This window comes from Zingiber officinale, chromosome 1B (assembly GCF_018446385.1).
Source record: "Zingiber officinale cultivar Zhangliang chromosome 1B, Zo_v1.1, whole genome shotgun sequence".
NCBI classification, from domain to species: Eukaryota; Viridiplantae; Streptophyta; class Magnoliopsida; order Zingiberales; family Zingiberaceae; genus Zingiber; species Zingiber officinale.
In genome coordinates this window covers 62,765,929-62,790,734 of record NC_055986.1, presented here as the reverse complement: position 1 = coordinate 62,790,734, position 24,806 = coordinate 62,765,929, and the positions used below count along the sequence as shown (strand labels likewise).

At 39.8% G+C, this 24,806-nt stretch overlaps 1 long non-coding RNA gene across 1 annotated transcript; it reads right to left on the bottom strand.

The window, feature by feature from the left end:
- Positions 1 to 22,605: 22,605 nt before the first annotated feature.
- On the bottom strand, positions 22,606 to 24,524 carry LOC121969340. The gene is made up of 2 exons (XR_006108553.1): positions 24,342 to 24,524; positions 22,606 to 22,863 (listed from the first exon to the last, which is right to left on the bottom strand). It is a non-coding gene; the product is annotated as an uncharacterized LOC121969340 (long non-coding RNA).
- Positions 24,525 to 24,806: the final 282 nt, after the last annotated feature.

The window sequence follows — 24,806 nt, the reverse complement described above, 5'->3', positions numbered from 1 at the left end:
GCCTCCGTACTGAATCGGCTGTGGTGAGGGAAAACTGGTCTTGTTCGGGCATTGATTAGCCATATGCCCTTCTTGGCCACATTCGAAGCATCCTCGTGTGCCCTTACGACAAACTCCAGGGTGGAATTTTCCACAAGTAGAACACTTGAGATAACTAGGCTGCTTAATAGCTGGTCCTCCTTTTGGGTAACTCCCTGATTTACATTTGTTACCGGAGTTCCCTTTCCAGTTAGAGTTGTGGCCCTGGTGTTTCTGAGTGCCTGAGCCTCCTTGGCCTTTGGACTCTGAGAAGGCTTGCTTCTGCTGCTTGATGCTGTTCTGGTAATGCTCGGTGATCAGAGCACTACTTACTAGTTTTTCAGTGGTTTGCGGCCTATGGACGTCGCTGGCCACGTTCAGTGCTATTTCCGACCTAAGCATTTTGAGCATCAACCAGACTCATTCTCTTTCAGTGCTGACTAGTTCAGGGCATATACGAGTCAGTCTGTTGAATTTCTTTACGGCCTCCTCAACTGAAAGGTTGCCCTGATGAAATTCGGTGAACTCATCGTAGTGGCGGTTTGTGACCCGCATGTGAAAGAACTCCTCAAAGAATTCTCTCTCGAAGTAAGCTCATGTCATCTGGTTCATTGGGCGCTTCGCTCTAATCCTCTCCCATCACATACGTGCGTCTCCTGTCAAGAAGAAGGAGGAGCATTTCACCTTTTCATACTCTGGCCAGTCTAGAAGCTCCATCGTACTCTCCAGTGTTTTGAACCAGGCTTGGACATCCCATGGTTCACTGGTGCCTGAGAAGTTCTCTTGCTTGATTTTCTGCCACTGAATCAGATAGGCTTCTCTCCTTGCCCTTGCTGCTGGGGCTACTGGAGCTGTAGGTTGGACTGGTGGAACCTCTATCACTACTGGGGTTGCTAAGTTAGGTTCTTGAGTGACGGTGGGAGTGCTCTACTGATTAGCCCTTAGGGCGGCTATCTCCTGTTGCTGTTCAGCTAGTTGCTTCTGTAACTGAGCCACTACTGCTGTAGGGTCTGGGGGAGTCACTGAGCTGTCTGCCTCATGCTGGGGCTCAGTAGCTGGTGCCCTTTTTGCTGGGCGTCCTCGTACCATTTTCTAGGGAAAACAGAGGATATACATAACTAATACAATCATGTTTACATAACTACTATTACCCTGTTAGATTCTATCATATACGAACATGTTTTAGTTATCTATAAACATGAAAGAAAGAAACATAAATAAAGTGAGAGATATTCTTACTTGGAAGCTGCAGGTTCAATGTTGATGTGTGTGTGGAGGAAGTATGGAACTTTACTCTGATACCACTCTGTAACGACACGCCTTCTACTGACTAGGCTGTAAGGCCGGATGTTACATTATGCTAAACTATTCTTGGGATACCACTGAATATTAAGGTGCGGAAAAGCTAAACTAATTAAAACTCTCTGTGATTTGCTGTAAAATCTGTAATCTATATTCAAAATACACCTCTGAAGTTGTACATATGCTAAAGAAGGGAACCTAAACTTTCCATTTAATCAAAAAGCTAAAATCAGACACTTCTAGCTGAAGTCAGACTCTTCAATCGATCGGCTGATCGATTGGAGTTATTTGATCGATCCACTGATCGATTCAATGTGATACTGTGCACGGAGGTCAATTCTGAATCGATCGGCTGATCGATCTAGCCTGGCCAATCGATCCGATAATCGATTCAGAGGCTCTCTGTTCGTGGAAATTAACTTCCCGATCAATCGGCTGATCGATCCATGGCCGATCGATCAGCTGATCGATTCATCAGCTCTCTGTACGCGGCAGATCACTTCCCAATCGATCGGCTGATCGATTGGAGCTCTGATTTCTGCTGTATTTCAGTAACTTCGTGTATAACACGAGTGTATCAACCAATGACCATTGTAATATCACTAAGCATGACATGATTCATAACTTAGCGACTAACATTAAGGTAGCTAGAAGTCCAGGCATAACCTAGTGTATACTTTCACAATTCATAACATTTAGACATTCAAAAGGTGTAGGAAATCAACTATAAGGAGTTCTAATCCTTTAACTTGTTGGTCTTCAAGGTCTTTATTCCAAGTTCCTTCTCATACACATCTTGTCGCATTGCCCTCAAGCCACCGCTAAACCATCTTCCCTTTACCTTTATCTGCAGTATAAGGAAAATGAAACTATAAGCTTGGGAGCTTAGTAAGAACCATCTACCTCACAAAACATGCATTCGAAGAAATCATGCTTTCAAAGGATACTATTTGAAATACATGTTGATGATCATGCTGAAAATGCTAAAACATGGCATATGGACATACAAGTCATAGCAGTCAAAGACTGAACATAAAGCTATTTGTTATTTCAATAAGAAAACTAAACTGAAGCTGAGTTGTATTCACATATCTGGTTTGTGAAGTTTGAAAACTATTTTCATACATAGATAAAAATACTAATCATGCTGCTGTTGGGCCCGACAACTGTACTTGCTATGCGCACATCCCTAACTCGACCCGAGGTAGTTAGTCCCGAATCTAGTAGGGTTTACTAGGTTATCTAAACCTAGGGACGACTATGGGAGCCCAACCCAAGGAAAACTAAGACTCTAGTACAGTGCCACTAATAAAGTAAAATACTGATTTATAAGCTAATTTATCTTATCTTCTTCTGACTAGGTTATCTGAACCTAGAGCTAGGTTATCTGAACCTAGAGGCGACTATGGGAGCCCACCCATTGGACCGTAGTCCCATATAACTGAATCAAGATCAAGCTTGCTATTTAAACTGCTTCTATGGCAATCAACTGAGCTATAAAATGCCTACTGTATCGTATAGCTGCACAAGTCATTTTATCGAGCACTTGGTGTGCTCAAACTCTCCTCAACTTACTAATCATGCATGTGGCTGAACTAAAAGCATAAAAACGCACGATTAACTACTTATACTGTAGGTGAGGGGTTACTTACATCCTGTGCTAAGTTTTCTTACAATCCGTTCGTAGGTTTTCTGGAGAAGAAGATCTCTTCGACGATCTTCTTACGCCCACGTGTTCTTCTCGCGGAGAGGAGCGTCCTCGTATCGGAGATCGCCGAAAGGTGCTCCTACGACCCAAGGGATGGAACCCTAGGTTTTTCCTTGGGCTTGTGCGCCGAGAGGATGAGGAAGAGGGAGGGGCGACAGTGAGGGTTTGAGGGATAGAGAAATTGTCGATCAAAAATAAGAATTCCCCACTTAAATTTCCTATTTATATTAAGTAATTAATTCGACCCAACTCAATCACAAATATAATTCCTCTCCTTTTCTTTCAGCATACCCCTGCTGGGGCCCCTTGGTTACTAGAGTCACCCTATAAGTCATAGAGTCCATAGGTTGCGAGTTCAATTCCCGCTTAGGTTGTTTTACGTTTTTTATTTAATTTTACTACTTCTGCTACTCCAAAAATTATATAAAAATATTCTAAAATTCTAGAAAAATAATAAGATATTTCTAAAATTGATTTGAGAATTTTCAGGTGTTACAATTACCCATCGATAGGTCTGCAGGATCTATGTCTTGGAGTAGGAGTCATCAAAAGTTCTAAACCAAGTAAACCGCTTGTGTTCGTACTATTTTTTCGTTTGTCTATTTTCTTATTCTGTTACGTTCGTATGTTGATTTGAAAATTGAAAATTACAAGATTTTCAAAACTACGTGATTCCCCCTATCTCTCATATGCGTCTTAATCCAACAAAAATAATTAACCACCAATCTTCACAGTTAATTGGGGCCAGAAATGTCACTGTCTAGGTTGGAACCATCACCCACCTAACCCTAGATGAGTTAGTTCCAATTCTAGCCTATTTAATTGGGTCAACGAGTAACCATTCCATTGACCTAGTTACATATCCTACCCTAGCCCCGACCCGTTGTTAGGTCTAATACCAAACCCATCATAGAGTAATAAGATAACACAATTTTTACAAGAGCATAATGTTTATAATTCATTTTAATATTATACCGTTAAATTTTTCTCAACCACTGATTAAAATGTTAATGCAGTATTATGTTAATTTTTTATGAGCTTGGTCATGTTTGATTATGCTGGTGTTGTGATCGATTTAGTAGAGAGGATAAATATCATTTTCTACAATGTTATGTTCTATAGGATAAAATAAATAGTGAAAATTAAAGAAAAAATGAAATGGCAAATAAGAGGATACAAATATTTAAAATGGTTCGATAACCCTCAGCTTCTTACTCTACCATCAATGTTTAGTCAAGTGAATCACTCTTAAAAATTTCTATCTTTTCTCCTTCTAGGTAGCACCATAAGTGAAGAAGCTTATTAATATAGGTTATAAAACAAGAAATAGAGTTTTACAATATAGCTCAAAAAGAAATAGAGTGTGGGCATTGTTTGCAATAGATAGATTATGCCTCTTGCAACCCATTGAGTGCCTTTTATAACCTTCTCCTAGAATCCTATCATTTGGTTGATGTGGAGATCATCAATCGAATGTTCATCAACTATTGTATCTAACTAAATCCTACAATTGAAGCTTCCATCTTCTGCTGCATTTGAATTGGTCATTGTAGTTATCGTACCGTTGAATAACAATTTAACTTTGTTTTGTAAATTGTGCTTGTCTACAACTTATTAGTACACAACAAAAAAATAATAAACAAAAGCAAATAATAACACACCAAAATTTTACATGGTTTGAAACCTTCAAGTCTCTACTCCATGGTCTATGTCTCACCGAGGTCTATCATACTTTTTTATTTTTAGAAACATTCAGAAGGTGGAGAAACCTATTATATATTCCTGTATTTATAAGTAGTGATGGAATACAAAAATAATAATGAAATTAAAATAAATAACAAGTATACAATAAGAAGTTGTTGCTTGTGCCGTATCCAAGCCTTAAATGCTACATGTTGGTGTAAGGTGCACCGGAATCGAATATGAGTTTTGATGTTGTCAAAGGTTCAAATTAAGTCTTGTTGCGATTTGATGAATTGACTAAGTGTGCAGACTATTCACTCAACTAGGAAAGACTTAGTCATGGGTAGGCAGGGAAGTATTAGCATATCATGGAAGCCAGATAGGAAAGTCTAGGTGGGTTGAGGACATGACACTTGGCAGATGGACTCAATAGGTCTGGAGGATCTGATATCGAGGGGAAGTCATGGTGAGCCGATCCAATGCTAATCCAAAGTCCAAATAGGTTTGGAGGATCTGATATTTGGTAGATAAGTTGAAGTAAGCAACTGGAGTGTAGCGACGGGGAGGTCATGTTCTAGGAAGGGATAAACCCTAGGTCGCTAATCCAACTTAAAAAACTCGGAGGTTTCCAAGTTGAGATCAAGACAGATCTTACTTTTGTTTCTTACTCATGCAACATTATACTACTGTACTAACTTTATATTGCAAGGATATTTTTATACTGTGGAACTAACTTTATTTTATAGAAACTAAAGGGATTGATCAACTAAATAGGAGGTTTAGTTAATTGAACCAACTAATGTAGCAAGGTTTGGATTCGGAGAGCAAAGATGGAATTCAAGTTGATCGATTGACCGAACCCAGGGATCAGTTGACCGAACCTATTTTAGTATACACGGTGGCAGATTTGGATCATAGAGAAGAAGGAAATCTCAAGGATCGGTTAACCGATCAAGGTGATTAGTTAACCGAACATTAAATGGCATTAATGATATGAAGATCTGTTACGCTTCCGCAAGTGTACGGATACGTCGTCAGTAATAAAAGATTATCAATCCCACGAGGACTAGTTATAAGCACTAGCGATTATTCATGTAGAATTAGCTAAACTACCGATGGTTGTAGGTGAACTATTTCTTAAGAAGAAAAGAACTTGGGAAGTAGATGTGAGAACTAGTGAGAGAGAGAGAGAGAGAGTTTTACTTGGCTTGGGAAGAGCTCTAGGAGTTCGGTTTCGTTGTGGTGGTAGTTGATGTATCAGGTTCTATCCTTTCCTCATTGTCAATCAACATGTACTCATCGAAAGTTCAAGTTACTACCCTTAAGCACTAAATAGAGAAGATTCTTGTGAAATCCTATTACGGTTAACCTCTGTCACTAGGGCGCCTCAGTAGATCACAAGAATGTGAATCTGATCGGTATTATTAAGGATAGAGATAGGGGTTTGGTTTGGTTTCCTACTTCCTTGTGTGGAATTGCCTCTCCTTTCAAGGGAGTATCCTAGATGTCCGTGAATGGGTTACCCCTGTCACTAGGGCCCCTCGGGTATACGATCTAAGATCCTATTTTTACAAAATTAGTAATTCCTACACAATCAATTAATACGACATGGCAAGTTTCTTGCATATCAAATAGAAATAAGACAAGTGAAATCATTCAATGAGAAAAAGGCATAAACATGAGTCTTACATCAGTACCTATCTACAACTACTCCCTGATCTAAGAACAAAGAATCTACTCCATAGACGCGGGAGAAAAACCCGAAGACATAGTATAATTAGACATATAATCTCAAACAAGAAGAGAGAGGGAAAATAGATGCTTATTCAATGTCATCTAGTGATCTTCGGATCCAATCCTTTGCTTTTGGAGTTAATGCGGTGATGGAGGTGATCTCGGATCGTCGAACGGAGGTCCGGGACGGCGTGGAACGACACCAAGGTATATCTCTCTCTAACGGCTCGCCTCCTCTATGGAGAAGGGTTAAATGCCCTTTTTATAGGCTAGGGCATGGGCGCCACATGACCCGTGCCACGGCCATGCGAGATCCGCATGGCCAGATCCTCCCTCTCTTTGGGTGGAGTGGCACCGCCGTGCGAGATCCGTATGGCAAACTTCCTCTTCCCTTCGGGTTGAGTGGCACGACCGTGCGAGATCCGCATGGCTGTGTCTTCCTTCAGCTCGGGTCTGCATTGCACGGACGCGTGAGGTTCACACGGCCGTGTGCTTCTTGGCTACTGGTTGTGAGGCACGTTCATGCGAGGTTGCACGACCGTGTGCTGCTCTCTCTCAGGAATGGCCACACGGTTGTGCAGGGTTGCACGACCAATGTCAAGTGGCTCCCTGCTTTGCTCCGATGCGTCGACAATCGCTATATTCGCTCCAAAAGTTATCCCTGTTAACACAAAACTAAACAAAGAGCAGATCTCTGATAAAAGAGTAATTAATGCAGAATAAACAATAGGAGAGATGATCGTGTAAAGAATATATGCAAATTAAGCAAGTGAATGTACGTTAAAACATGCATAAACGATCATAATATCTACTCACATCACACCCCCAGACTTGAACCTTTGCTTGTCCTCAAGTAAAATGCTACAATCTATGTCCATGAGTTCCTAGAGTGTATCATAATCTCTAGTGCATTCGCCTAACTCTATCAATTAGTCTCATTGATAAACATGATTGTAGAGTAACCCAAGTATGGCCTAAGAATAAGTTCTTTATGCTCGGTGCAATAAGTGACTCAAATTCTTCAAGTTTCAATTTTCTGTCTCAGTCAAGTCGTTATACAATTAAGTTCCTAATGTTCCCAGTAATAGATGTAAGGGATCGGTGGCCGGCTAGAAGGGGGGTTGGATAGCTAGGTCACCCCCAACTTCAATTTCTTCTCTACACGGTTAGTTTGCGCAAGCGGAAATAAAACTAAAACAAGAAAGCAATGAGTAAGAACACAAACGCTAACACGATTCTTTTACGTGGTTCGGAGATTGCTTGCTCCTACTCCACGGCGTGTCCTTGAGGTGGACGAGCCCTTGATCCTTCGGTGGATCAGTCCCCGGCAATCTCCGGCTAGAGCTTTCTCCTTCTCGGTGGAGCAAACCTCTCACAAAGGATCTCTTCCTCTTTACAATGATGAACTTAGGTTTAGGAGGAAGAGAGTAGGCTTGGAAGCTTTGGGCAATGACAAGGAGTGATTCAACAATAATCAGTAACCTCCTTCAAGCCCCAAAGCTTCCTATAAATAAGAGGAGAGAGTTGATCATCATATCAACTCATCTCGGCACCAGTCGACTGCTAAAACATGCAGTCGACTGGTGTTACCGTTGGAGGTAGCCAACGGCTACTTTCCAGCACCAACGGTCATTTACCAGTCGACTGCTAAAACTAGCAGTCGACTGGTGCAGTCGACTGCTAAAACTTGCAGTCGACTGCTAAAACTTGCAGTCGACTGATCTACACCGACCGAACGAACAGAACCATTCTGTTCGTGCCCAGTCGACTGCTACAGTACTGCTACAGTAACGCTACGGTACTGCTACAGTAAACCCTAGAATTTATGTTTTTACTCCGAGTACAATCTCTCGTGCACTCGTACCCTCACCCTTACGACTCTTTTGACGCTTCCTTTGCAGCTTTAACAGAACCTTCAAGCATACTTTCTTTGGCTCTCGTCCCTCGGATGTATTCAAGCCTGCGGCTCGTCACCAATGCCATCCTTCGCGTATGCCTCGAAATTGCTTCCCTCGGCCCTTGTCCTCGCTGCCTTGTCCACGGTCCCTCGGTTGCTTCATCCTTCACCGGACCCGAAGCCATCAACCTGAGTCGCATGTGTATCTTGCGAACCTGCACAACTCAAATACACATATCAAATACAAGGATGAACCTAACTTAAACTCTTTGACACACACATCAAAACTATGATCGTACCGATCAAAACCTAGGTCGATTGCACCAACAATCTCCCCCTTTTTGATGTGTGATAATATGTTTAAGTTAGGCATAAATATCAACATGAAAATTAGAAGCAAAGCATAATACCCAAGCTCCCCCTTAACATATGCTCTCAACCATAATTTTCAAGTTTTGCACATAGTTAGGTTTTTTAACTTAAACCTTTGCATTTCTCCCCCTTTGACACCATCAAAAATTGTACCAAACATGTATACATACTATGGTATCAATGTGGACTTAAAAATATCAAAAACCAGCTCTTGAATGTGCTGGGAAACAACTACCAGTCGACTGCTAACTGTCGCAGTCGACTGGCACATACCAAAACCAAATTTCAGCATTCTGAAGCCAACTTCAGAAATGCATAAAAAATTCTAGAAAATTCGAAAAATCATGAAATTTTGATCACATATTTATTATAATGTTCTTTAACAAGGAAAAATATGTTTCCATGAAAACTCATCATATTTTTGAAGTTTTGATAAAAACTCAAACACTTTAAAAATCAATCAAGTTTGTATCAATTTGAAACCTTATTTTGCAATCATATGTTTCAAAATAGCTAAACCACAGTAAATAAAACATAGAATTGTTTTCAAAACATTTGAAATGTCCAACTATGATCTATGGGCAAGATGTCTATTAATTAAACATTTGCTTTCCCCATAGTTGACCTATGATCACTAAAAATTGATACATTTCATAAATCATCAAAATGCTATAAGCATATGTGAATTATTTGTATCATCCTAGTATCTCACATTTATTGTTAGAAAATAATGCAAGTCATTGTGAGATAAAGGTAATCTCCACTTAGCCCTTTTTATCATGAATTTCTATCAAGGCTAAGTGCTCCCCCTTAAGGTCTCAAGTCAACCAAAAAATTGGAATTATGATTTCTATGGTTGACTTGACCTAAAATCCTCTAACCCTTGAGGATTGATTTTGGCACCCAATAGAAGTTCTCTCTAATTGGGTTGACCAAGTACTCCTTAGGGATCCATTTCCTATCTATGGTCTTTGTCTTTGATTTCCCCCTAGCAAGTAGACAATGATAAGTCTTTTCATTATTGGGTTCATTGTATCCTAGCCCATTTTTCTTAAAACTTGCCCTTTGGCTCCCAATAATCATGTTTAAGGTATTTGAGCCAATTTCAAATTTTCTAAGGGCTATGGTGAGGTATTCTACATTTTCCCTTAATTTCCTATTTTCCTCTTCTAAACATGAATCATTTGAACTTGTAGAGGAAGCATGCAAATCATCATCCCTAATAGGCATGGATTCTAATTTTTCTTTAAGCATGCAAATGTCATTTCTCAAAGATTTGTTCTTTCTTTTTGCCTTAAACAAATCATCATTTGTGCTTGAAATAATTTTAATTAAAATATGGGGAGGAAGATTATGTACCTCACTTACCGAGAAGTCCGAATCCGAAGTTTGACCTCCCCCTTCACTTGAGCTCCCCTCTTCATCTTCACTTGAGCTCCTTCCTTCTTCTTGCTCGGATGAGGTGGAGGCTACATCATCAATTCCCATTAAAGCAAAATTTACTACATGGTGCTCTTCTTCCTCCGATGATGATGAAGGATCATCCCATGTTGCTTTTAGGTTTTGAGCCTTCTTCCCCTTTTCTTTTGTCTTCTTCTCCTCCTTCTTCTTCCCTTCCTTCTTCTTCAAGAGAGGGCAATCATCTCTCATATGTCCCTCTCCTTGACAATTGTAGCATTTGATCTTTCTTCTTCTACTCTTGCCCCTTGAACTTCTCCTAGCATGTGTTTTGTTAGAAGAAAAAGATTTAAATGCTTTTCTCATTTTTCTTACCATATATGCCTCTTGATCACTATCCATTGAGGCACTTGATTCTTCGGAGTCGGATGATGGTGGGGATGAAGACTTCTTCTTCTTACCCTTTCCCTTGTTTGCCACAAGGGCTACTCCTCTTGATCTATTTGCTTCTCCTTCTAATCCTTCAACCCTTGTTTCGTGAAGCTCCATTGTTGAGAAGAATTCATCTAGAGAGCTCTTCTCTAGATCCTTTGAAATGTAGAATGAATCTACAATGGAGCTCCATGTCGAGTTTCTTGGGAAGGCATTGATGGCTTTCATTATGATGTCTCGGTTGGAGAGCTTCTCGCCTACACTTGTTAGTCCACTTAAAATTTCTTTAATTTTAGCATGAAGTGTAGATACCTTATCTCCCTTCTCAAGCTTTACATTATTGAGTTGAGTTAGGAGAAGATCTCTTCTTGCCAACTTAGCCTTCGATGTGCCTTCATGAAGCTCCACTAGCTTTTCCCATAACTCCTTGGCGCTTGAGTAGGTTCCCACCCTTGTTACTTCTTGTTGGGGAAGAACATTTAGTAGATGATGGATGACTTTTGAATTCGCTAAATGTTCTTCTCTTTGCTTCTTGCTCCACCTTGTTTTCTCAAGTATCTTATTGTCTTGATCCCTAGGCACTTCGAAACCATTTTCCATGATTAGCATAATATCAAAATCGGTTTCGAAGAATACCTCCATCCTCTTCTTCCACCAAGAGAAGTCCCCTTCGAATTTGGGTGGATGAATGTTTGAGCCGGCCATTTTGATGAAATGCTCTTCTTGGCGATTAGTCCGTTGAAGGGCGTCCTTGCTCTGATACCACTTGTAAGGGATCGGTGGCCGGCTAGAAGGGGGCTTGGATAGCTAGGTCACCCCCAACTTCGATTTCTTCTCTACACGGTTAGTTTGCGCAAGCGGAAATAAAACTAAAACAAGAAAGCAATGAGTAAGAACACAAACGCTAACACGATTCTTTTACGTGATTCGGAGATTGCTTGCTCCTACTCCACGGCGTGTCCTTGAGGTGAACGAGCCCTTGATCCTTCGGTGGATCAGTCCCCGGCAATCTCCGGCTAGAGCTTTCTCCTTCTCGGTGGAGCAAACCTCTCACAAAGGATTTCTTCCTCTTTACAATGATGAACTTACGTTTAGGAGGAAGAGAGTAGGCTTGGAAGCTTTGGGCAATGACAAGGAGTGATTCAACAATAATCAGTAACCTCCTTCAAGCCCCAAAGCTTCCTATAAATAAGAGGAGAGAGTTGATCATCATATCAACTCATCTCGGCACCAGTCGACAGCTAAAACATGCAGTCGACTGCTACAGTACTGCTATAGTACTGCTACAGTAAACCCTAGAATTTATGTTTTTACTCCGAGTACAATCTCTCGTGCACTCGTACCCTCACCCTTACGACTCTTTTGACGCTTCCTTTGCAGCTTTAACAGAACCTTCAAGCATAATTTCTTTGGCTCTCATCCCTCGGATGCATTCAAGCCTGCGGCTCGTCCCCAATGTCATCCTTCGCGTATGCCTCGAAATTGCTTCCCTCGGCCCTTGTCCTCGCTGCCTTGTCCACGGTCCCTCGGTTGCTTCATCCTTCACCGGACCCGAAGCCATCAACCTGAGTCGCATGTGTATCTTGCGAACCTGCACAACTCAAATACACATATCAAATACAAGGATGAACCTAACTTAAACTCTTTGACACACACATCAAAACTATGATAGTACCGATCAAAACCTAGGTCGATTGCACCAACAATAGACACTTACTTGCCACACACTTGGTTCGTTTTCCTTAAATTACACAAGGTCTCAAAGGATACTACTCGGAATCAAAAGAAACATAACATTTATTTCCCCAATAACCTAACTCGGTCTCAAAAGGGTAAATTGTTATTCCACTCACGACAACTATTTTTTATCCCTTATTCAACTTTTTTTTTTAAGCGCCATAGAAGTGTAGCACTAATCGCAAATGCACGATGCAAATGTTGGGATTTAGATTTTTTTGAATAAGCTTCCATGATCCGAGTTCATCCAGTAACCAAAATGTAACTATGGAATTCCCATGGGAACCCAAGTACTAAACAAATTAGATGAATCATAACTATTTCAAAATATTTCCACTATTCAAGCTTAAGAGAAGTGAAAGTAAGATCCTTAAGGTTAGACCAAGACTTATACTAAACTCCGTATAATACTTAGCTTATTTCATGCTACTATAGATAGAGGAAGGAGATACACCAAACATACTAACACTATCTCTACATCACATGAACTAAGAAAATACACATGCTAGTCATTTTGCTATCGGACAAGTCAACAGAAGAAGTAGAATATTTGATGCTCTCAAATATGCCTCAAAGCTATTTTTTCATTTTTTTTCAAAATAAACACGATGAAAAACTACAAGTAGGAAAAGAAAGTGCAATATGTGTTGGGAATTTCGGGCCGCAAAAACCGCCTTTTTGCGTTGTGGAAACCGCGACCCCAAACCACCGGATCCGTGCGAAGATAAAATTTTTGAAAAACATTATGAGTACGAGTTTCTTATGCTAGTTCTAAACTAGATCTATAAGGAGAAGGAATTTACCCTCGATGCGATGCCCTTCGCAATCCCGCTCGTCTAACGGTTTGCTGGATCTCGAGATCGTCAAGTGTACGATCCTCTAGAAGTATCCACACGAACAAACTAGGTGGAGAAGACCAAACAAAGGTGTGCTAGCACCTTAGATGGTTCGGCCAAGGAGGAGGAGAGGGAGAGCAAGAAGAGAGGAAGAAGGAGGAATGAAAGAGAGGAAGAAGGAGGAATGAATGCCTTGAATGAAAATCAAATTTTCATCCACACCATAAGTGGCCGGCCACTATTGGAGTTGTAACCTCCATTCTCGTTTAATGTGGCCATTAAAGAGGAGATTTGTAACCTCCATGAGGTGACACACACATGTGCTATGATGATGTGGCATATCATCATTAGGCCACTTAATGCCAACTCACAAATGAGGTGGCATATAGTCAAGTCAAACTTGACTTTTCATCTTCCCCTCAAGTCAAGTCAAACTAGACATTATAACTCCCATGGTTGATCAAATCCAACCATTTGATTCAAGCCAATTTAATATAATGAATCTAAATCATTTAATTAAATTGATTCAATGAGTCATAATCTAAATTAGACTCATTGAACACATGAATCAAATTGAGTCCAACTCAATTAGTTCAATTAGGATTACACTTAATCCAATTTGATTCATCACATGAATCTAATCCTCTTGGTTCATCATATGAACCTAATCTCCATCTAATTGTCCTTTGTGTGTGACCCTATAGGTTCTTATAACGTTGACAATGCTCCTAAACCAATTTAGAAGCATAAGTAATGAGCGGTATCTAGCAACACATCATTACTACCCAAGTTATAAGAATGTTGAGATCCAACATCACCTTGTGACTACTAATTGTGACTCCTCACAATATATGACATTGTCCTTCTATCCTAGACATCTAGATTGATCAATGTGAGGCATAGACCATGTCATCCTCTAATCAATCTAAATCTTGAACTCCAAGTAGACTCACTCAATCAAATGAGCTCACTATCTCATATTGACTCATTTGGGCATGGTCATGCACTTCATGGTCTCAATCTATCAAGAATATCGATGTCGCTCTCGTCATATAGGAGGGATAGATCCCATCTACATCACTCACATCCCTCTGCATAATTCGTTACATACCTAGTAATCGCCTTTATAGTCCACCCAGTTACGGGTGACGTTTGACGAAGCCAAAGTAATGTTGGGATCCATGGTGACTTTAGGTCCAAGGACTAGTAGTCATACTAATAGCCACATGAGAAAGTATATGACACTCATATAACGATCCATGATACTTTCTCATGGCGGGTCATTCAGTATACATTCTCCAATGCATACCCATGTGTCAACTTGATATCTTTATATCCATGACTTGTGAGATCAAGTCATCGAGTTGACCTACATGCTAGTCTTATTGCATTAACATTATCCCAGAATGTTAATACTCGACTATGAATGATTAAGAGTAGTGTTCCCTATATCATCTCACTATTGATTCAACCAATCGATTGATATAGGTAAGAACCTTCTACTCAAGGACGTTATTATACTTGGTTTATTTGACACAAATACAAGTAAGCATAATAACCAAAAACCAAATGTCTTTATATATAAGAATATGATACAATGAGTCCATACAACAATCATCAAATGATTGGCTCTTGGGCTCTAACTAACAATCTCCCACTAGCACTAGTGCCAATCAGTGTAGGCTCTAAGCCCCAATGACCTAGTGTGACCATCATGCTTCCTCTGTGCCAAAGCCTTGGTCAAGGTATCTGCGATGTTAGCCTCTGTGGGTACTTTGCAAATCTTCACAACTCCTCTCTCGATAATCTCTCGAATGAGATGGAAGCGCCGTAGTATGTGTTTGGTCCGCTGGTGTGAGCGAGGTTCCTTAGCCTGTGCTATAGCTCCATTGTTGTCACAATAGAGCTCAATAGGGTCGGCGATACTAGGAACCACCCCAAGTTCAGTGATGAACTTGTGGATCCAAACTGCCTCCTTTGCTGCCTCTGATGTAGCAATGTACTCGACCTCTGTTGTAGAATCAGCAACTGTGTCCTGCTTTAAACTCTTCCAGCTCACAGCACCACCATTTATGCAAAACACGAACCCTGACTACGATCGATAATCATCCTGGTCGGTCTGGAAGCTAGCATCATTGTAACCCTTTATAGCTAGCTCGTCATCGTCTCCATATATCAAGAAATATTCTTTAGTCCTTCTCAAGTACTTAAGAATATTCTTGACTGCTATCCAGTGACTCTCACCTGGATCTGACTGGTATCTACTAGTCATGCTCAAAGCATACGAGACATCAGGATGAGTACATAGCATGGCGTACATGATAGATCCTGTGGCTGAGGCATAAGGGATCTGATCCATGCGGTCTCTCTCCTCTCTAGAAGAGGGACCTTGAGTCTTCGAAAGACTCACGCCATGTGACATCGGCAGAAATCCCTTCTTGGAGTTCTGCATGGCAAACCGTAGGAGTACCTTGTCAATATATGTACTCTGACTTAGGCCAAGCAATCTCCTAGATCTATCTCTATAGATCTGTATGCCTAGAATGCGAGATGCTTCACCTAAGTCCTTCATTGAGAAACAACTCCCTAGCCAAGTCTTGACAGACTGCAGCAAAGGGATGTCACCCCCAATGAGTAGTATGTCATCCACATACAATATAAGGAAGACAACTGTGTTCCCTACAACCTTCTTGTAGACACAAGGCTCATCTTCATTCTTGATAAAACTAAACTGTTTGATTGCATCATCGAATTGAAGATTACAGCTTCGAGAAGCTTACTTTAGTCCATAAATGGACCTATGCAGCTTGCATACTCTGCCAGTATGCTGTGGATCTACAAAACCCTCAGGTTGTGTCATGTACACATCCTCGAGTAGGTTTCTATTCAGAAACACGGTTTTGACATCCATCTGCTAGATCTTATAATCGTGGTATGCTGCAATAGCAAGCATGATTCGAATGGACTTAAACATCGCTACTGGAGAAAAAGTTTCATCATAGTCAATACCATGAATTTGCTTGAAATCTTTAGCTACCAAGCGACCCTTATAGATAAGTCCATCCATGTCAGTCTTTCTCTTAAAGACCCACTTACACCCAATGGGTTTTACCCCTTCAGGTGGATCAACCAAAGTCCATACTTGGTTGGTGTACATGGATTCCATCTCGGATCTCATGGCCTCTAACCATTTCTCGGAATCTGGTCTCATCACAGCTTCCTGATAGGTGGTAGGCTCATCCTCTATGAGCACAAGGTCATCATGGTCAGACAAGAGAAATGAGTATCTCTCAGGCTGACGACGTACCCTATCAGACCTGCGAAGAGGTATGTCTACTTGAACTGGTTGTTGTTTCTCAACTCTTTGTGGAACAACATCATCCACAACACTTTGTGGTTCCAGTTCAACTTCCATCGAGGCTTCAGTGCTATGGTCCACATCTTGAACTTCTTCAAGATTGAACGTACTCCCACTAGTCTTTCTAGAAACAAAGTCCCTTTCTAGAAAGACCCCAGTCTTTGCCACAACTACCTTGTGCTGACTGGAAATGTAGAAGTAATATCCCTTAGTTTCCTTAGGATATCCAATAAAGTAGTACTTGTCAGATTTGAGTCCTAATTTGTCTGAGACTTGACGTCGAACGTAAGCCTCACAACCCCAAATCCTCATAAAAGACACCTGGGCATCTCTCCCAGTCCATATCCTATATGGTGTCTTTATCACGGCCTTGGATGGAACTCGGTTGAGTATAAAAGCTGGCGTATCTAGAGCATAGCCCCAAAGAAATGTAGGAAGATCTGTGTGACTCATCATAGACTGTACCATATCTAATAGGGTACGATTCCTCCTTTCGGATACACCATTCCACTGTGGTGTTCCAGGAGGAGTGAGTTGGGATAGAATCCCACACTCAGCTAGATAGTCACGAAACTCATGGCTAAGGTATTCTCCACCTCGATCTGATCGAAGTATCTTAATACTCTTGCCAAGCTGGTTTTGTACTTCATTCTTGAATTCTTTGAACTTTTCAAAGGATTCTGACTTATGTGTCATCAAGTACACATAACCATATCTACTGAAGTCATCAGTAATTGTGATGAAGTACCTATAACCACCTCTAGCAGCGACATTGAAAGGGCCACATACATCATTATGTATAAATCCTAACAAATCAGTCGCTCTTTCACTGTGCCCACTAAAGGGAGTCTTGGTCATCTTGCCTAGTAGGCATGACTCGCATGTCTCATATGATTCAAAATCAAATGAGTCCAGCAAACCATCTTTATGGAGCTGGGATAAGCGCTTGTCATTTATATGACCTAAGCGACAGTGCCAGAGATAGGTTTGGTTCATGTCATTTGACTTGAACCTCTTGGTACTTATGTTATAGATAGAGCTTTCAAGGTCTAGAATGTAGAGTCCGTTCATCAGAGGTGCACTACAATAGAACATATCTTTTAAATAAACTGAACAACATTTGTCCTTTATTATAAAAGAGAAACATTTCTTGTCCAAACAAGAAACTGAAATCATGTTCTTAGTTAAAGTAGGCACATAACAACATTTATCTAATTCTAGTACAAGCCCAGAGGGCAGAGATAGAAAATAAGTCCCTACAGCAACAGCAGCAACCCGTGCTCCATTGCCTACGTGTAGGTCCACCTCGCCCTTTGTCAATGCCCTGCTATTTCTCAGCGCCTGCACATTAGTACAAATGTGAGAAGCACATTCGGTATCTAATACCCATGATGAAGAAATAGATAGATTGACTTCTATAACATATATACCTGAAGTGGAAGTCTCACTTCGCTTCTTCTTAAGATCTTGTAGGTACACCTTGTAGTTCCTCTTCCAATGCCCGGTCTGACCACAGTGGAAGCAGGTAGCATCCTTGGCGACCCCTCATTTAGGCTTCAGTGCCTTGCCTTTGCCCTTGGCTTGGTACTTTTCCTTGCCTTTGGGCTTGCCCTTGCCCTTATGTTTCTGAACCATCAGAACCGAGTTGGGCTTAACCTTCTTAAGGTTGAGCTCAGTAGTTCTTAACATGCTAAGCAGCTCGGGCAGTGACTTGTCAATTTCGTTCATGTTGTAGTTTAGAACGAATTGACTATAGCTATCTGGCTAGGATTGCAAGATCAGGTTAGTGGCCAGCTCTTGGCCAAGCGGGATTCCCAACCTAGGTAGGTTTTCTATGTACCCAATCATTTTGAGTACATATGGGCCTACGGGAGCCCCATCTGATATCTTGCACTGAAATAGTTCCCTTGAGATCTCAAATCTCTCGTGTCGCGCTTGTCCTTGATATAGTTGACGAAGATGTTCAACCATATTATAAGCACCCATTAACTCATGTTGCTTCTGAAGCTCAGAGTTCATGGTCGCGAGCATAAGACATGACACATCTAATGCGTCATCTTGATGCTTCTTATAAGCATCTTTGTCAGCTCGCGTGGCATTGGCAGGAGGAGCCTCCGGAATGGGCTGCTCCAGAACGTACAATTTACGTTCTTGGGTGAGAACTATTCTCAGATTCCTGTACCAGTCCAGGAAATTTACTCCGTTGAGCTTGTCCTTGTCAAGGACAGAACGCAGAGAGAAGGTGTTCGTGTTTGACGTCATGGTTATCTACAACAGAAATTAAAGCAGAAAGTAAATATCATATTCTTTTTATCATTTAATTAGGCCTTTAATTAAATGATGCTCCCACTGAATTCTATAACTCATGTGGGACAAGATCCACATCATACTAACCCTTGAGTTAGCTTTGGCTAAATCGCCCAAGACTTAGTATGATCGGTAGGTAACGATTTACCAATTACATCTCTATGCAACTCTTGTTTATAGAATCATTATCCGTAGTTATATTAAAACTTGAGTTAGCTTTGGCTAATACCCCCAAGAATTAATATAAGTGTGATTATGTCCTATATTCCAATCGTTGGAAATATGCCTATAGTTTTACTCGATCCAACCGAGTTAACTAGTTACTCAATCTAATTGAATTGTACTCACCCATGCGTTGATAGGCGGGACCAAGATTGTCCCTCCGTACCCTACCAAGATAATATGTGTTGCTCTGCTTTGGCAGATTCAACAACACATGTGATCGAGGTAGTGATAGGTATCACGACATGGTAGGCATTTTAGAGTTGACGCGATTGAGATCTAATCTAATCGTAGGGTGCATCTTGTACATGATTTAGATCTAATCTAATCATTAAGGCGCTAATTAACTACTTTAGTAGCATGCATCAAATACACACACACAAGCAATTAATTATACTATTTGTGATTAGTCAGGACCCTACTATGATCTTCTCAAGCCAATGAGAAGATCGGATGGTCAACCTAGGGTCAACAGCTTCTCCAAGCTCCTCCCTTTGACCACCTTGTGTTGCTCGCGCCCTCCTCGTAGCTCCGTCTCGAGTGGACCTTCCACCGCTCTAATTTTGTACATTACAATTTTGAAACTCGAGTTACATTCGAGTCTAAACTAATTTACAACAAGAATAAAAAGAGAGGCACGACGCGCAGTTCGCGTATCAAGTATACAGCACACATAACACAAATGACGGCGCACAGGCCGTAATATGAATTACAACACAATTTTTCAAATCCAATTTGGGTCTTTTGGGCAATGACTATCAAAAAATAATACATAATTCTAAATTATGTATTTTCTATAATTTTCTGTAATTTTTACTACAATTTTTATAATTTTTATGAGTAAAATTCCCAACGGTTCCGTTTAGCGGGTTTTCGGGCGCAATCGCGGAACGAATCCCCTTGCGAGGCCAGGGGTAGTACCCCTACCCATGATATAACCATCGCGAGTGTTCCTTAGCAATCCTACAGTGCCTTAGCCCGCTGCCCCAAAACGTTTTGGGGTGAAACCTTGCCGTTTCAGAAAAATCTTCTCGGTAGTCGAAGCCTACAAGTGTTGAAACACTTGTGCTTCGCTTCTACGATAAAAATACCCATAAAAACCATAAAAATCATAAAATTACATAAAGTTATAGAACTGATATTTTTTCTTAAAAATACAAATTAAACTTGTACAAGACTTCGCACGTGACTCTGATACCACTGTTGGGAATTTCGGGCCGCAAAAACCGTCTTTTTGCGTTGCGGAAACCCCGAACCCTAAGCCACCGGATCCGTGCGAAGATAAAATTTTCAAAAATATTACGACTACGAGTTTCTTATGCTAGTTCTAAACTAGATCTACAAGGAGAAGGAATTTACCCTCAATGTGATGCCCTTCGCAATCCCGCTCGTCCAACGGTTCGCCGGATTTCGAGATCGTCAAGTGTACGATCCTCTAGAAGTATCCACACGAACAAACTAGGTGGAGAAGACCAAACAAAGGTGTGCTAGCACCTTAGATGGTTCGGCCAAGGAGGAGGAGAGGGAGAGCAAGAAGAGAGGAAGAAGGAGGAATGAATGCCTTGAATGAAAATCAAATTTTCATCCACACCATAAGTGGCCGGCCACTATTGGGGTTGTAACCTCCATTCTCATTTAATGTGGCCATTAAAGAGGAGATTTGTAACCTCCATGAGGTGGCACACACATGTGCTAAACATGATGATGTGACATATCATAATTAGGCCACTTAATACCAACTCAGAAATGAGGTGGCATATAGTCAAGTCAAACTTGACTTTTCATCTTCCTCTCAAGTCAAGTCAAACTTGACATTATTGTTAGAGTGTATACTAAAAGCCTAGCTTTTGTAAACATTTATTTGTTGAAATAAAAGAATCACATTGGTCAATATATGCATTTATTTGTTAAATGTAATTGTTCAATTAATTTATATAGTAGATAACATGGAGTGTGGTGTCACACTCAGAAGATCATGTTGTCAGTTCTCTATTAATTATAAACAGTTGCTCATGACTAAAATGGAAAGGAAGAAACCATCAGAATAGTCGTAGTGTAATTAAGTATTAGTTTATCTTGATTAATAAATTACACTGATACACTTTAAGTGTATTGAGTAGGATCATTTAGGTGAGTTATTTTTGTACTGACTTAATAAAAGAACTAGACCTTAGGTATTATGGAAGTGTGTGCTCTTAATCCTAATATAATAACAAGTACATATATTTAATATTTATTTCTTTGACTTATCAAAGGGTGAGGTTTAGCTCGATAAATCAATATGCCCGATAAGTTGGGAAATGATATTACTTATAGTGTGTGTTGTTGATTATAGAAGGAAATTGTGTCCTAGTAATCTAGGTTGATAATGTCCCCAAGACTAGCTCATAAGGATTGTCATGTTAAACCTTGCAGGTGGACCTAGTCCGACATGACAATAAAGTTGAGTGGTACTACTCTTGGAGCTAGATATTAATTAAGTGAGTTGTCAGTAACTTACTTAATTAGTGGACATTCGTAATCTTAAACACAGGGAGACTAACACACTCATGATAAGAAGGAGCCCATAATGTAATTTGGGATTGGTGCGGTAGTGCGGTAATAACTCTCTAGTGGAATGAGTTATTATCGATGAACTTGAGTTGTGTGTTCGGGGCGAACACGGGATACTCAAGCTCATTGGAAGGCCAAAACCAATTTCTCCTATAGGTCTCTATCGTAGCCTCATTATATCCTCAAGTCCATCCAAATGTAAGGCTCTTCATGGTGTCCAAGAAGGGGGCCAGACCATTGCTTGGTGACCAAGCAATGGCCGGCCACATCCTCTTATAGGGGCCGACCCTATAGCTTGGTGACCAAGCTTGTAGGGGCCGACCATAATAATTCAAAAGGGGAGGGTTGTTTTGAATTTTTTAAAATCTTCTCTTTGTAGAAAACTATAAGTTTTAAAAGAGAGATTTTAATTTTTAAAACTTTCCTTATTTGAATTATGCCACATGTTTAAATAGAGTTTAAAAGATTTTAAAACTTTCCTTTTTTGACCATCCTTATGGTTTAAGAAAAAAAAGGAAAAGAAGTTTTAAAATTTAAATTTTCTATCACCATGTTAAAAAAGGAAATTTTATAAGAAGTTTTTAATTTAAAACATGGTTTTAATTTTTAGAAACTTTCCTTTTTTAACTCCTACTTTAGGAAAGAGAGCTTGTAAAATTTTATAAGAGTTATTCTCTTGTAAATTTTTTTTTAAAAAAAAATTATTATTCCTTTCACATGGTGGTCGGCCACCTTGCTTGGTGCCCAAGCAAGGGGCCGGCCAAGTTTAATCCTAAACCAAATAGGATTGATCTCAACCATTGATTGATGATTAATTCAATCAAGAGGAAAGAAAAGGAAAAATAAAAAGGGAAAAGGAAAAACTTGTAACGACCACCCTTCTTACTACTAGTCTGTAAGGGTGACCGTTACTAACTTAACTACTAACTCCCTAACGTGGTTAACGCTACCTACTTGACTACTAACTTTTTTTTTTAAGAAACTATTGTCAGGCCTCAAGAGAGATTTCTGCTAGACAAAAATTCCGACAGCACCTCCCCTGTACCGGTGACAATAATCATGGATACATATATAACAATCATATTAAACAAACAACCACGCAGTTCTAATAAATATAAAACATAAAACATCTAAGAAGCTAAACCAAATCATCACATGGTGGCAAAAACTCCAATAGTCTAAATACAAGTCTTTATAGATTTCTAAAACTTAGTCCCAAGGCTTCCATAGTCCACACATCACACCTCCATCAGCTCCTTGTCGCCTTCCTTTCATACTTTAGCTTTTCCTTTATCTTTACCTTTATCTGCAGTAGGAGGAAAGTAGTATCTATAAGCATAAAGTTTAGTAAGCGCTATCTAACTCACAAAATCTCGATATGAAAAGCATGTGTACGAAATAAATTTGAAACATGATAAGAACTACTCATGCTTACTAAAAATAGCAAGTAAAGTATAACTAACTGAAATACTAAACATGTGAAGCTAGTCATGCTCATAAATAGCAGTAGAAAGTCTCAATGGCATGCTAATATAAAAGAACTAACTTGCTGAATTTAAAGAGATAGAAATGACTATCTTGCTGAAATAAAACTAAGACAGTTAACTTGCTGAAATTGAAACAAAAAGAACTATCTTGCTGATTTCTGAACTTAAATTAAGTTTATTTCTTTTGTTCCAAAAGCTTATATATATATATATATATATATATATATATATATATATATATAGATATATATATATATATTTATATATATATATTTATATAAATATATATAATAAACTTCTTCTTGGGTCCGGCATTGTACCACTTTGCGCGCATCCTTAATAAGAGTCGAGGTAGCTAATCCCGAAACTACTAAGGTACTTCTAGGCCTTGTGCCTAGGGGCATCTTGGAGCCCATCCCTTGGACCTTGTGTCTGGTACATGCCCTTTAAAAGTAAAATACTTTTTATCTTTAAATACTTCTTATAATAAAATGTCTTGGCATTTTAATAAGCACCTTGTGTGCCAAAATCCCTAAAGTCTTGACTTTGGAATCTTACTTAAGGCTTTAGCCTTTTTCTTTCTTTTCTTTAACTTTCTTTTACTTATCTTTTGGTAATTTAGTAGAGGATCATAACTAAATCCAAAAGTAGATCTGTTCATGCTAAATGAGGTAGTAAAGAAACTTAAATCTAAACTGCATACTATCCTAAACAAATTCTGCATGCTTTGTTAACAAAATTCTAAAATACTATAAATACATGCTATCCATGTTCATTGCATATCTATAAAAACTAAAACTATATATTGAACACATGCTGTTCAAGTTCATTGCATATATATACAGAAAACTAAGCAAAGCAATAAGAAAATCCGCTTGTCTAACCGCAATAAGAAAATATGCTTGTCTAATAGCAATGGAAGCTACTGGTGAAGTAAAACAAAACATGTTTCAAAATCAAGCAAAAATGAAAGTCATGTTCTTCTTCTCTTGTTCATAATATAGGCAAATATTGATTGACTTTGCATGACCCCTTGGACTTATTCCGTATACAAATCACACACGTGCTTGGAATTAATGACTTAAATGTTAAACAAGGAAGTATCCACCTCAGTAAACAAAACAAACTGATCATTGCTCATTAAGGTTGATACGGATCAAAGAAGATTCCAAGTTTTCAATATTAAAGCACTCTTCATAAACCAAAACTAGAATGAACGCTGCTATTGTTCATTTCACAACAAAAATGCAAAACAAAATCCCGAGAGCTACTCCTACCGCAGGTGAGAAGCACTTACATCGGGTTCTTGGACTTACAACCGAAGGGAAATGCTTTAGGGTTTCGGTGGAGCTTCGATTCTACCGGTTCCTTGTATCTCCCGAGTTCTCCTTGTCGGAATGGTCACCCACGGGTGAAAACCGGCCGGAAAAGCACGTCGCCGACGCCGGAGGGAGGAACCCTAGCCTTGGCTGCGGTTTCGCCCGAGGGAAGAAAACGGCGTCGCGTGCGTGGGGAGAATAGGAGAGATTAGGTTTTAGGTTTCGGGAAAAGAAAATTATCTCCTTTAATAACCTGGATTATTTCGGTTCCATCTATTACTTAAATAAATTCCGCCCCATATATGATTAACGAAACAAATTACAGCTCAGTTGGTTGGCTGCTGCTTGGCTCATACTTGGAATCGTGGGTTCGAATCTCAACTTTAACATTTTTGGTCAAATCTTCCTTCTTTTTGTAACCCTACTAAACGACCTCCAAAAAT